This window comes from Macaca fascicularis, chromosome 17 (assembly GCF_037993035.2).
Source record: "Macaca fascicularis isolate 582-1 chromosome 17, T2T-MFA8v1.1".
NCBI lineage: Eukaryota > Metazoa > Chordata > Mammalia > Primates > Cercopithecidae > Macaca > Macaca fascicularis.
Genome location: NC_088391.1, coordinates 83,513,480 through 83,526,483, shown reverse-complemented (window position 1 = coordinate 83,526,483; position 13,004 = coordinate 83,513,480). Strand labels below are relative to the sequence as shown.

General features: G+C 34.1%; 1 protein-coding gene and 1 long non-coding RNA gene across 3 annotated transcripts in view; one reads left to right on the top strand and one right to left on the bottom strand.

Moving 5' to 3' along the window:
* The window catches only part of GPC5 (glypican 5), a 1,453,194-nt gene that overhangs the window by 291,287 nt on the left and 1,148,903 nt on the right, over window positions 1–13,004 (bottom strand). The gene's annotated exons all lie outside the window — the stretch shown is intronic.
* The window catches only part of LOC102125176 (uncharacterized), a 30,475-nt gene continuing 21,337 nt past the window's right edge, over window positions 3,867–13,004 (top strand). For both annotated transcript variants that reach the window (XR_001486594.4, XR_012426455.1), the window contains exon 1: window positions 3,867–4,270. This is a non-coding gene — a long non-coding RNA (uncharacterized lncRNA). The remainder of the gene's footprint in view (window positions 4,271–13,004) is intronic.

The window sequence follows — 13,004 nt, the reverse complement described above, 5'->3', positions numbered from 1 at the left end:
GGGATCATTCTTATTTTACATAGAGGAAACTAAGGCATTGAGCATTTAAGTGACTTGTTCAAGTTCACATCTTTGACAAATGGCAGAGATGGGATACTGAGCCAGAGACCACGCACTCAACCACTACCTATACTGCCTTTGATTTAAAATTACAAAATGTTTCATTAAAATGCCTATTAGTTATTCTTCATATTTACATTATCTTGGCAAGTAATATAATGATCGTATGTAAATAAGTACAGCACAACTTACTGAAAAGAGAAAATTGCTTTGGGTAGCTTGAAAAATACAGTAGACCGTGCATATTATGTTACACTATGACTTCACTGAAGAAGGATTTTACTATAGCTAGTCCCATGCATAACTATCCAAAGTCACGTCCCAAAGGCAATGCTCGTTCAACAAATGTGGTCCAAATTACAAAGCTTTAATTGCATAAATTATATTTTGAATGTACTTCAGAAATTTGGAATTGTACTTTGGTACTGTAGACATTGCCTACTCCTGTATCCTTAATGACATGGCTGTTAGGATGGGATATATATATATATATATATATATATATATATATGTGTGTGTGTGTGTGTGTGTGTGTGTGTGTGTGTGTGTGTGTGTGTGTGTGTGTGTGTAGTTTCTATTTCTCTAACATTTATATTCATTGAGGACAGCTGGCCTTTTCCTGTCTAAAAGTTCACTATGAAATGGACACGTATTTCCTTTGCCTTAAGAATGGCATTTCCCAGCAGCCACAGAAATCATTTTAATTCTCTGTTTCTGAGGCAGAAGGAAGATTTCATGAGTAAAATACGGTGAGACTGTTTCTAAACTGGGACCTTTCCACCTTTTGCCTGGTATGGAGTCTCATCTATGAGCGATGTTGCCAATGTATATGCCAGGGATACAGAGAACCATTATGTTCTGGACTTGTTCCATTTACCCATCTCCTTCTCTCACTACTTCCACTGTGAACATTAATGTGACATCTAATCACAAACCTTAACTGTTTCTCCTGTGGCCAATTCAGAGACTTTCTGGTTTATCTGCTTGTTGAAAAGCAGAAAGGGACCTAGAAATATGTGTGAGGTAGAGGCCATATTGATTTCCAGTATTGGTGTTGGCAGAAATCATGCCACAGACCTTGTAGGCCAAAACCCACAACTGTTGTATGAGGTTCTGTGACGTTGTCACCAGTAGAAATCCAATATTCTCAAATCACAATTATTTGCAGTTATCACAATATATCTCACATCACTGTTTTGTAATCAAAGTAGTCCTTACATTTACTAATAGATTTTATTGTTTCATAGGTTGAAAAAATAAACACAGGTTATATCACAATTTCTTTATATTTTGCTAACAATATTTAAGATAATTGCCTTACTTAATGATTGTCCTTCATTTATGCCACTAAAGTCATATCCTGGGTAACAAACAAAAAGGTCAGAAATCACTGCTAAAAAGCGATATCCTGTGGAAAAAGGGAGTGGAAAAACAAGTGAATCCAAAGCCTTTTCTGCTTGCATTTTTGAAATTAATGCTGACCTCTTGGGTGCCTGAAGAGAAGGAACAGAGTTTTTCATGTTCTTTTGTGTGATGATCAGTCAGATGTGGTCAGATGAGGAGCAGTGGAGAGGTTCCAGAAACAAACTTTATTGTGCTCACAGGCCCTGCACACAGTATACATGAGATACCACATGGGACCAGGTGGAAAAAACACCAGGGTTGTCAGAAGACAGAAGACAAGAGCAAGGGGAAAGTTTAGGCTGAGCCTTTATTTGAGTTTCCCCTGGCAAGGTAAGTCAGGGTGGCCAGCTTAGGATTAGCTAGTTCAAATGACGTTAGTGGGCTCCAAGCAACAGGATGGACCTTAGTCACCTGGTACCTCGCCCTGGCCCTGGGATGATTCAGGCAAAAGAATATTGCCTGTTGGGGTGTAAGAGCCAGATAGGGGAAGGCTGGCTCTGGATTGGTTCATTTGCAAATGAAAGGTGTCCTCCTGGCTAGCTAGGCCTTTCTAAGAATGGAGGAGCGGCAGGAGGGGCAGCCTCTCCTCAGACAGAAAGGATTTTTTATTTATTTATTTATTTATTTTATTATTATACTTTAAGTTCTAGGGTACATGTGCATAACGTGCAGGTTTGTTACATATGTATACTTGTGCCATGTTGGTGTGCCGCACCCATCAACTCGTCTGCACCCATCAACTCGTCATTTACATCAGGTATAACTCCCAATGCAATCCCTCCCCCCTCCCCCCTCCCCATGATAGGCCCCGGTGTGTGATGTTCCTCTTCCTGAGTCCAAGTGATCTCATTGTTCAGTTCCCACCTATGAGTGAGAACATGCGGTGTTTGGTTTTCTGTTCTTGTGATAGTTTGCTGAGAATGATGGTTTCCAGCTGCATCCATGTCAAAGGATTTTTAATTCCAGATCCCTGAGGAATCGTCACACTGTCTACCACAATGGCTGAACTAGTTTACAGTCCCACCAACAGTGTAAAAGTGTTCCTATTTCTCCACATCCTCTCCAGCACCTGCTGTTTCCTGACCTTTTAATGATCACCATTCTAACTGGTGTGAGATGGTATCTCATTGTGGTTTTTATTTGCATTTCTCTGATGGCTAGTGATGAGGAGCATTTTTTCATGTGTCTGTTGGCTGTATGAATGTCTTCTTTTGAGAAGTGTCTGTTCATATCCTCTGTCTACTTTTTGATGTGATTGTTTCTTTCTTGTAAATTTGTTTGAGTTCTTTGTAGGTTCTAGATATTAGCCCTTTGTCATATGAGTAGATTGCAAAAATTTTCTCCCATTCTGTAGGTTGCCTGTTCACTCTGATGGTAGTTCCTTTTGCTGTGTAGAAGCTCCTTAGTTTAATTAGATCCCATTTCTCAACTTTGGTTTTTGTTGCCATTGGTTTTGGTGTTTTAGACATGAAATCCTTGCCCATGCCTATGTCCTGAATGGTAGTGCCTAGGTTTTCTTCTAGGGTTTTTATGGTTTTAGGTCTAACATTTCAGTCTCTAATCCATCTTGAATTAATTTTTGTATAAGGTGTAAGGGAGGGATCCAGTTTCAGCTTTCTACTTATGGCTAGTCAGTTTTCCCAGCACCATTTATTAAATAGGGAATCCTGGGGCGGGAGTATATACCCAAAGGATTAAAAATCATTCTGCTATAAAGACACATGCACATGTATGTTTATTGTGGCACTATTCACAATAGCAAAGACTTGAAACCATCCCAAATGTCCATCAACGACAGACTGGATTAAGAAAATGTGGCACATATACACCATGGAATACTATGCAGCCATAAATAAGGATGAGTTCGTGTCCTTTGTAGGGACATGGATGAAGCTGGAAACCATCATTCTCAGCAAACTATCGCAAGAATAGAAAACCAAACACTGCATGTTCTCACTCATAGGTGGGAATTGAACAATGAGAACCCTTGGACACAGGAAGGTAAACATCACACACCGGGGCCTGTCGTGCGGTGGGGGGAGGGGGGAGGGATAGCATTAGGAGATATACCTAATGTAAATGATGAGCTAATGGGTGCGGCACACCAACATGGCACATGTATACATATGTAACAAACCAGCATGTTGTGCACATGTACCCTAGAACATAAAGTATAATAAAAAAAAAAAAGGATTTTTAAAATGTCAAAACATCATAGTATGCAAAAAATAGTATACCCGCCCCCACACCCCAACACACACACACACACACACACACACACACACTCACTACAAATAGCATCTGACGCAAGTCAGGGTAGCTGTTCAGATGCTGACATATCACTGCTTATACATGTATTTTTAGCTCACCTCTTTCATCATTGCATTATATGCTTTTCCATTAAATCTAAGGAATCTCCACCTCTTTAAAGACATCGTGCTGAAGTTGTCCCTTTCATTTTCATCTGTTACCGGGTGATGTATGCTTCTGTAGTTCTGAGGGGAAATAATCTAAGCACCAAGGGTGGGCCTTGGTCTCTTGCTGGCTGAGCAGGATTTGAAAGAGGAGGTCCTAGTCTTTTAGACACAATGTCCGGTGGAGTGGAAAACTGTTCCTACAAGAGTATTTTTTGATGCTTGCTCCCTGCTGATCATGCCTGAAAACACTTTCTAGAAATCTGATGTGTCAGAAGGGAACTCTGCCATGCTGACTTCACAGCACCAGGATCACAAGGAGCTCTAAGACACTTCGGGGGTTTAGTATACCACTGCCTGCATGTGGTGAGAAGATATCAATATTTATTCAGGTATTTGTTTTATCTTTTTTTCTATTACTATATGTGCTAAATAATGTTGTCCTAGGCTATGTTCCAAGGGTTAGCAACAGAGTTTACTTTGTTTCCTGAGTCTTATATCTACGATCTTAAGAAGTGTACAGAAGAATCACCTGTAACAGTAAAACCATACACATACCTTCCCTGCTTACCCCAGTGATATTCTGATTTCAGAGACATTGGAGGTTTTCAAGAAACCATGTTTTTAAAAAGGTGCATATATAACAAACGTAACCCTAACTGAGAAAACTACCTTACTGAATTCATAAATAAACTCTTATATCATTTTGATTATAATAATTGCACAAATGCATATAATACTTGGATGGCATTGGTTAATATTTTATGCAGTTATGTGCACTTTTGTGTAACTTTTGGGAAAAAAATTACAAAATAACCAACCCTGAAATATGTCATTTGCATATGTTGCATACGTTAATTTCTTTTATTAGCAATTATTAGAAATGCATACATTAACTTTAAAGAATGAAGAACATTGAGATAATCATTGTAATTTATGTATTGCATTTATAGTCCAAGTCTGTATAAAAATATAGCTTCCTTTAATTGAAAGAATTCTCCTTATCAGCTTTCCCGAAGTCCTGTATGCTTGATTTACTGCCAATTATGCCACAGATCTCTAAATAGCACTTATCTTTTATCTAATATTTCCATTGCCAGTGTTAATCTTCTCTTGATTTTCCAATTACCTGTTTTCTTGATGATGTAAGTAAGTCTTCTTTTAGTACCTTGGATCCCACCCATCTTGTTGCTCTCATGAACTGCAGACTCTTTGTATTTATCATTTCCTTTTTTATCTGGATATAGACTGTAATTTTATTTCTCAAATACAGTCTTGATTAAATGTCAAGGAACATTTTCTGATATTCCAGGTACTGTTCCAGACTCTAGAGATGTGGAGTCCTAGTTCTCTGAGACCAAACAAGCAGTTACAGTACCATGTGACAGCTGCAATAATCCAGCTAAGCCTAAGTGCTGATTGAGCATGACTCTATGCAGGCTTGCCAGGGGAGTTGATTCCTGAGCCAATTTACAATCATTAGTGGAAGTTAGGCGTTCACAACTCTGACTTATCCACTTGTATATCACCAGCCCCTTATATGGTACTTGTCTCTGACACAGAGTAGATGTTCGATAAATGTTAAATTTAATTGAAGAATGAGGAAAACATAGACTTTTTAGCAACTGAAAATAATTATCTGGGTTTGAAGATAGACTGCAATTCATGAAAAAGTTTAAAAATGTATTTGAAAATATGCCAGGGGCTTTAAAATGAATTTGCATGCTACACAGGGTGTTTACATTTTATTTTAAGATGAGATTCCAATTAGGGGTACCGTATTATCTAATTTACTTTTTATAATGTGCATTTGGGCTTCTTTTACGAAGTTTGATGTTATAAAAAGGCTTATCAGTGCTCCTCCCAAAGTCCTACTAAAGAATCAACGTAGCTTTTAAAAAAATCCAACTTTAGCCACATCAACATGGTGAGACAGAAACACAAATGTTTAAAAATCTCCAAAAATGTTGATGCTATCACTGATCAAGCTGCATTGAGAGAAACAATTGGTCATCTATTTAGACTTACATGACAAAAAAGACAAACTTGGTCCATCAAAAGGGTCCAGAAAAGCACTATATCCCTCCACAAGATCCCCTACACACACTTTTTTCTCCTCTCAGAGATCCTAAAATTGTGCTAAGAACAAAAAAATAAGTATCAGGGGTAGTCAATCCTGTTATCTGATGACTGATGACTACTGCAAAGATTAAAACATTCCCCATGTCTCTCCTTTCCTTCTCTCTTGTTTTACAGTTGGCAATAAGACACACTTTTCCTCTCCTGTTTATAGGGGAATACTTTTTAAAAAACACTTACATACCAGAGGATAATATATAGACTATCTCAGCACGTTCAAAAGAGCAGAAATTGTACAGGTGACATTTCAGACCACAGTGCAATACAATGAAAGATGATTAACACCATTTTAAGAATAGATGATGATCTATAACAAAAGGTTAGTACAAATTTAATTGCTCACTGGATGGGCAATGGCTTTCTAAGAAGGTAATTTTAGAAATAAAGGAAAAAATTACTACATTAAAAAATGTGGTTGAACACTTGTCTTTGCTCTCTGTCAACTTTTGCTTGTTACGAAAGAGCACCTATCACATTTATGTTGAGACTCGGTGTTTTCATGTCTGCATTAACTAACATTTTGTAAGTTCATTGAAGATAGCAACTGTGTACCTTGGGTCTCTACATACTGCCTGTCACATGATGGATATTAATAAATATCTCATCCAAGACTTTTTCTAAAATAACACTTTGAAACAGAGAAAATGTCAACAAACATAAAAATAATATTTTCAAGTTAAAAAGACTAGTACTCTAATAGAAAAATGGTTTTAAAAGTCCAGTCTATTCAGATAGCTAAATTATTAATAAACTATTTCTAAATGTTTAGTCTCCTGCGATTAAAATAAATAAGTAAAAACTAGATCACACAGATTTTGTTTAATAAGTTGGCAGATGTATACATTGTTTTACAGGGTGATGGTGTGAATATGGATTCATTACAATCTTCCTGGAATACTTGTAAAAAGAAAAAGCAGGAGATATTTTACCACCATTACAAAACAAAAACAAAACAGAAACCCAATCATATTATTTATTGCCCCATATAAATTCTAAATACTCAATTTGCAGGAAATAAAGGGGAGTATAGAAATATCTATTCATGAATAAAATCAAATAAAGTTACTAAAAGTGATTCAGCCACAGCTCAGGAAGATTACTTATATTATTCTTCATGTTCTCCACTATAGTATACACTTGTATATGAAATACATTTCCTACTTGTAATGTTACAGACTTAATACTCTCCTTCTTCTTGGCTGCACTCTAATCTATTACTCTAATAGATTTCACTAAGTCAAGAATGCAACCCATGTTCAGATGTATTTTGCTACTATAGGGAATATATATATGTGATATATATATTTTAACATATTTATTAAATATATCTATATATTGTATTAATGTATAAATTTATATATTCATATATTGTGCTTATGTTTTATTCAATATGTGCTTTCATTCTAAAAGCCTATATTCTTATATGTCTAATTTTAAATTAAAATGGAAAATACATTACATGCATTTACTTTATCTTATATATTTATATAATTTTATTTGTATTAACAGAGAACATTTTCAATGTTAATGGTATATCATTTCTTCATTTCAGACTTTATTAAAATTTGTCCTGTTTTCAATTAAGTAGGTTTTTGTTGCATATGTTTATAAGATTAAGTCATTTGCTTTATTTCTAAATTGAGCTAAATGTTTCATTACCAAATAAAGAATGGACATTTCACTTTTGCTAAGTAATTTTAGATATCTTTCAGACTATCATTTAAATCTTATTTTAAATATATTTCAATGAGGATTTCTAAAGTTCATCATTGCTTGCTTTTCTGAAATACACCCTATTTAATCAGGATGTCTTATTCTATCAATAAATTGCTGCTGTTGATTTGGTAGTATTATCTAGCATTTATACATACGTTCATAGTGAGAATTTGGTAGAGACAGATAATGTGTATGTACCTTCTTACAGTGTTATTGGAATTTACATTCCATGATGTTCATATGTTTAGTGTACAATTTCCTGGTTTTTAGTATATTAATACAGTTGTGCAAATACCACCATAATCTAATTTTATAAGATTTTTATAATCTCCAAAAAGAAACCTTGTACCAATTAGCAGTAACTCCTTATTTCCCACTTCCGGATTTTAAACAGTGCCAGAACATAGAGAAAAATTTTTTAAAAATCTCAAAACTTACATGAGGTTATGAAGTTGTAAAAAAATACCCAAAATTATCCACTAATTGTAGATTTAACAGATCTCATACATACAAATTTCCTTGCCTTGTAACTTCATATATACATATACATTAATTTTATAGACTGTTATCAAATATATCTTTCTATATAATCTTTTCTATCACATTTTCAAATATGTAAAATTTTATTTAGTATTTTATATAATATTTCATATATTTTGTTTATCTTTAGTTGTGTAGTTTTTCTCTTCCCTCATAGTAATAGCATCTCCTTTATTTCTGTCTTGTTTATATTTGAAAAATAATTTATTGTTTGTTAGCTTTTTCAAGTAAATAATTTTGGGGATGAATTTTTGTTTCACTAAGTTTTTAAAAACATTTAATTACATTGGATTATTATTCTTTTTTTTATCTCTAGCTTGTTGTGTTAAATCTATAGAGGTAGGAAAATATAATCAAAACACATAAATCAAAATTAAAAGTATGATGTAGTTGGCTTATTTTTGCTCTTAATTTTCACCATTAGGTGAATCACTTGAATGAAAAGACAGAGGGTGATTTATACATAGAAGAGTACACAGCAGGATACTTTGATTCATATGTAACTTTCCAAGCCATTGGTGATATGGTTGTTTTGATGAATATGTAAACTATTTGAAATGTACAACTTCTACCTCTGTTATCAAATAATGTCAAATAATGTGAGCATAATGTATCCTGACTCTTTCTCTTACTCTGCCTCTTACTGAACCATGATTGTGGGCAAATTTTATTTTGCCTTCTCTTGTATATTGTTTGAATATGTATGCATAAATGTATGAATTATATGTCTTCTGAAATCACAATAAGAGCTACAAAAATATTTTTACCATTTTGGTTAGGACTATATTTGCCTCTGAGAAGGAATGAGTCATGTTGTCAAATGACATCATCATAAATGTGTGACACCATTAAATATAAGGTATGTAGATTATGAGATACATTGGGTGAACTATTAAAAAGTTAACTGAGGAATTCCTGTGGATACTGGAGAGGAAAGCAGGACACAGGCTGTGGCCCACATAAATTTTTCCGTGTTTGTACAAAGTTGAAGAAACTAGAGATTTTGAAAGACAAACCATTCAAGGTTCTACAAAATTGTCAGCTGATAAAGAGCACTTTTGCTCAGAAAGATTGAGTCACTTGCTTTGATCATGTGATTTAGCTGTCAGACAGTTCCTCTCTGTTCCCTCGGCTTGGATATATTCCACATATCTACCTTCTACAGCCCTATATGGTCCCATGCTCAGGGCAAGTTGAGTATGGCTTGAGGGTGAAACTGGGGACATTACCATATAATTTCATTGAAAGCCTACATTTTGTATAGATTTGTATCATAATGTCTACATGTCAAAAGGGCTACTTCCAGGTATCTAGCTGAAATTCTAAAGTTTCTGACATTAGAATAGCAATAGAAAATAAGAGTTTAGTTAGTTAGTTAGTATAATCATCTAGGTGAGAAATTATGAGGACTAAAGTCATACAGTAATGGCATAGGCGATGGAACAGAAATTAGTTTTGAGAACAAGTTAAAACTAACAGGTTTGATACCGGGCTAGAGTTCATATTGGATATGATGGGCTAGAGGTTAAAGTCGGTATTATCGAACAGTTTTCCGTGTTAGAAGAAAAGTTTTCTGAAGGCTGTATTTATTGATATTGAACAATAAATTCAGAAACAAATGGCAGAAATAAAAATGGTAACGTAAATTATGCAAATTTTGACTTTATGCTTCTCGTGGGTTGAAATGATTAGGAGGTATGTAGATACCTATTCTAGAAATGAGAAGAATAAAATGGACTGGAAGTATCTATTTGGTCTAATCAAAACGGTCATAAATAAAGCCTTCAGAGTGTAATTATTTCAGCCATGGAGAGTGAATAAAGTGAGAAGAAAAGAAAGTAAAAGTAAGAATCTTTAGAAGTAAGAGAGAACCCTTTGAAGAAGACATAGAAGTTTCAAAGTAGAAAGAACAGAGAGATAATCTTGGAAACTAAGGACACATCAATGAAAGGAGTGATCAACAATGTTTAATATTTCAAACAGGTTAAATTATTTAAAAACTAGAAAAGCATTTCTTGGACTTAGACTCCTAGTAGACACAGTGAAATAGCCAAGAAATCTACTGAGTATGTGAGTCCTGGATGGAGAAATCACTGAGTGGAGACATCAATGCAGAGCATGGAAATGAAAGAAAATTATTTCAAAGTGATGAACTAACCCAAAATTCTTTTAAAATTCATGACGTCTTGTGAAATAATTAACATTCTGATGTCACTGGCAAATTTGAGCCTTACCACTGGTTTAGTCTTTAAGCAATTTTTTTGCATTTATCCTCCTCTTAGAAAGTAACTTAGCTTTTTTTTTTTAATTTTCTTGCTCTTCAAATATAAAATTGACTCTTCTGAAATTTCACAAAGTGAGAAAATATGATTCCTGCAGATCTGACAAATATCTTATCTGTCATTCTTCCTCTTCTTCCTCTTCCTTTCCTTCTTCCTCTTCCTTTTCTTCTTCCTTTTTCTCCCTCTCCTTCTCCTTCTTCTTCTTCTTCTTTTTTTCTGTTAATCCTTATTTTGTGACCTCTCTGTGAGACCACATATGTGCTTTTAAGGGCAAGGATTGTAACATTTCTCTCAGTACTTACAGCACTGGAGAAGCTGCCCCCATTTCAGTATGGGTTTGTTGAAATGGAAATTTTTGATAGGCATTATTCTCTTCCTTCACTCTTCACACTTACTTTAAGTTAGTATTTTCAAGATGGTTTTGTGAAATATTACACCAAATTCTCAAAGTTAAAAATGGATTTTCATTAAACAAGTTTGGGAAACAATTTACAGTATTTTGCTTTTTGGAGATTTTTCATTTTACACTAGCACAGTAACATCTCAGAGAAGTACTGACTATTTTAGTATGTTAAATTAATGCATATTAGTATCTTGTAGTACTAATTGGAAAATTATAAAATCTTTAAACAGCTAAAAGTTATTTCCAGTTTGCCCTTCAGGGAAAGTCTTGAGAGACTTGCTTGACTTCTTTTCTTTCTTTCACCAACTGGCCTACATTTTGATTAGTTTTCTATTTCCATAGAGAGTTTCATAATTCCTTTTGTTTGTTTGTTCTTCTCACATTATTCTTGCACAGGCAGTATTTCTTCTTACACCTCCAACCTCCTACTGTTTCTCAATACCAAATGAGCTTAACATCTAGACTTCATCTCCAGATCCCTTATGTTTCACCCCAGTGAAGCAATTTTCATGCTCTGCCACACCAAATCTAAATCAAAATAAAAACAGGTTGCTTTCTTCTTGTCTTTACACTAAGCATTTATCTGACTCTTAGTAGCTCCTTCAGATGAAATTATATACCCATGTGAAAGTAAATTATAGGAGTTCTCTGCTTTTGCAAAGTAAATGACTTTGGAGAAATTTTTTAGTTGCTAAGCATCTCAAATTTCGCTGTTATTCAAGATTTTTTTTCCTTTGAAAATATCTGGTTAATCTGACCAGTTCTGACTTTTAAGAATTTAAGAAGGCTTTTGAAATCTCAATTTGTATTTAATTATTTTCTTTCTATTTTTTTTCTTTTTGGCTGCCTGTTTTTAGATTACCAGTGTCTATGGTAATTGTCATAGTTTGGGTGAGGGAGGGACACAAAAAAATCTTAAACTCTCATACATTGGGCTGCACTGTGGGCTTCAATTCTTCAATCTTTTGGTTTCATAATATAAATAAATTCTCTCTGTTTCAGAATAAAAATGATTCTGGTCCTTGGAACGTAAGTATGAATATAACTAATACAATTATCACAAAATCTGAACAGCATTGTTTTCTGCATATCCTGTGCTCAACATTGTAGTTAAAGCTCTATTTGATTACGTTCCAAGAGTAGATGTAATGGGAGTCTAACTCAAACATCGGTAGAGATATTAATCCTTTGGCTTTTTCTAAAAGATGAGCTTAAAAATAAACAAACAAACCAAGGCAAAATAAAAACAATAAAAACAGATGGGCATATGTTTGTTTTCTGCCTCACTGATCCAAATATTGTCAGGATAATAATTATGTTGAATATGCTGCTGTTGTTGCTGCTGATAATAATGTATACACATATTGATATATCTTTCCAAGTGACATCAATCAAGTAGTTTTTACATAAGAAAGAACTGCATGAATCTTCAGTGTACCTTTACTTAGTTTTGACAAACATGTATACCTAAACATGAGCCAAAATATAGATTCCAAACACGTTTTTTAATACTTTTTCAGGTCTTATATAGATGATACCTGCCATTGGACCATGTTACTTGCCACATATTTCTTTACTTTTGGCCTCTGCATCCTGATTGAAAATCAAGACAAGAGAGATCCATTTTAATACCTAGTTTTTTTTTCTGTAATTTGATAAAATTAATTTATAGTCTCACCTTCACTTCATGCAGGCCATAAATTTGATAGATATTACTAACTACTCTTCAAAATGGCAAAGGTATTATCCGAGACATATATACGGAATAGAGACAACATAATTATTTGGGGCTAAAGAGCTCAATTCCATGGAGTAATTTAAGGAATAATGTAGATTGTAGACCTGGATAATAATGCTTCCTTCTTACTGAGAATGCGTTAAAACATTAAGATTCTTATATGTTCATTTTAAAAATAATAATTCTATTATTGGAATGAAATAATACATAAATGTATATCAAGTAATATAAATTGAATCAAATTATATGTAGAAATAAAAATTTCACAACCTATAGATTTAAAATACTTAAAATCAAAACCCTGAAAA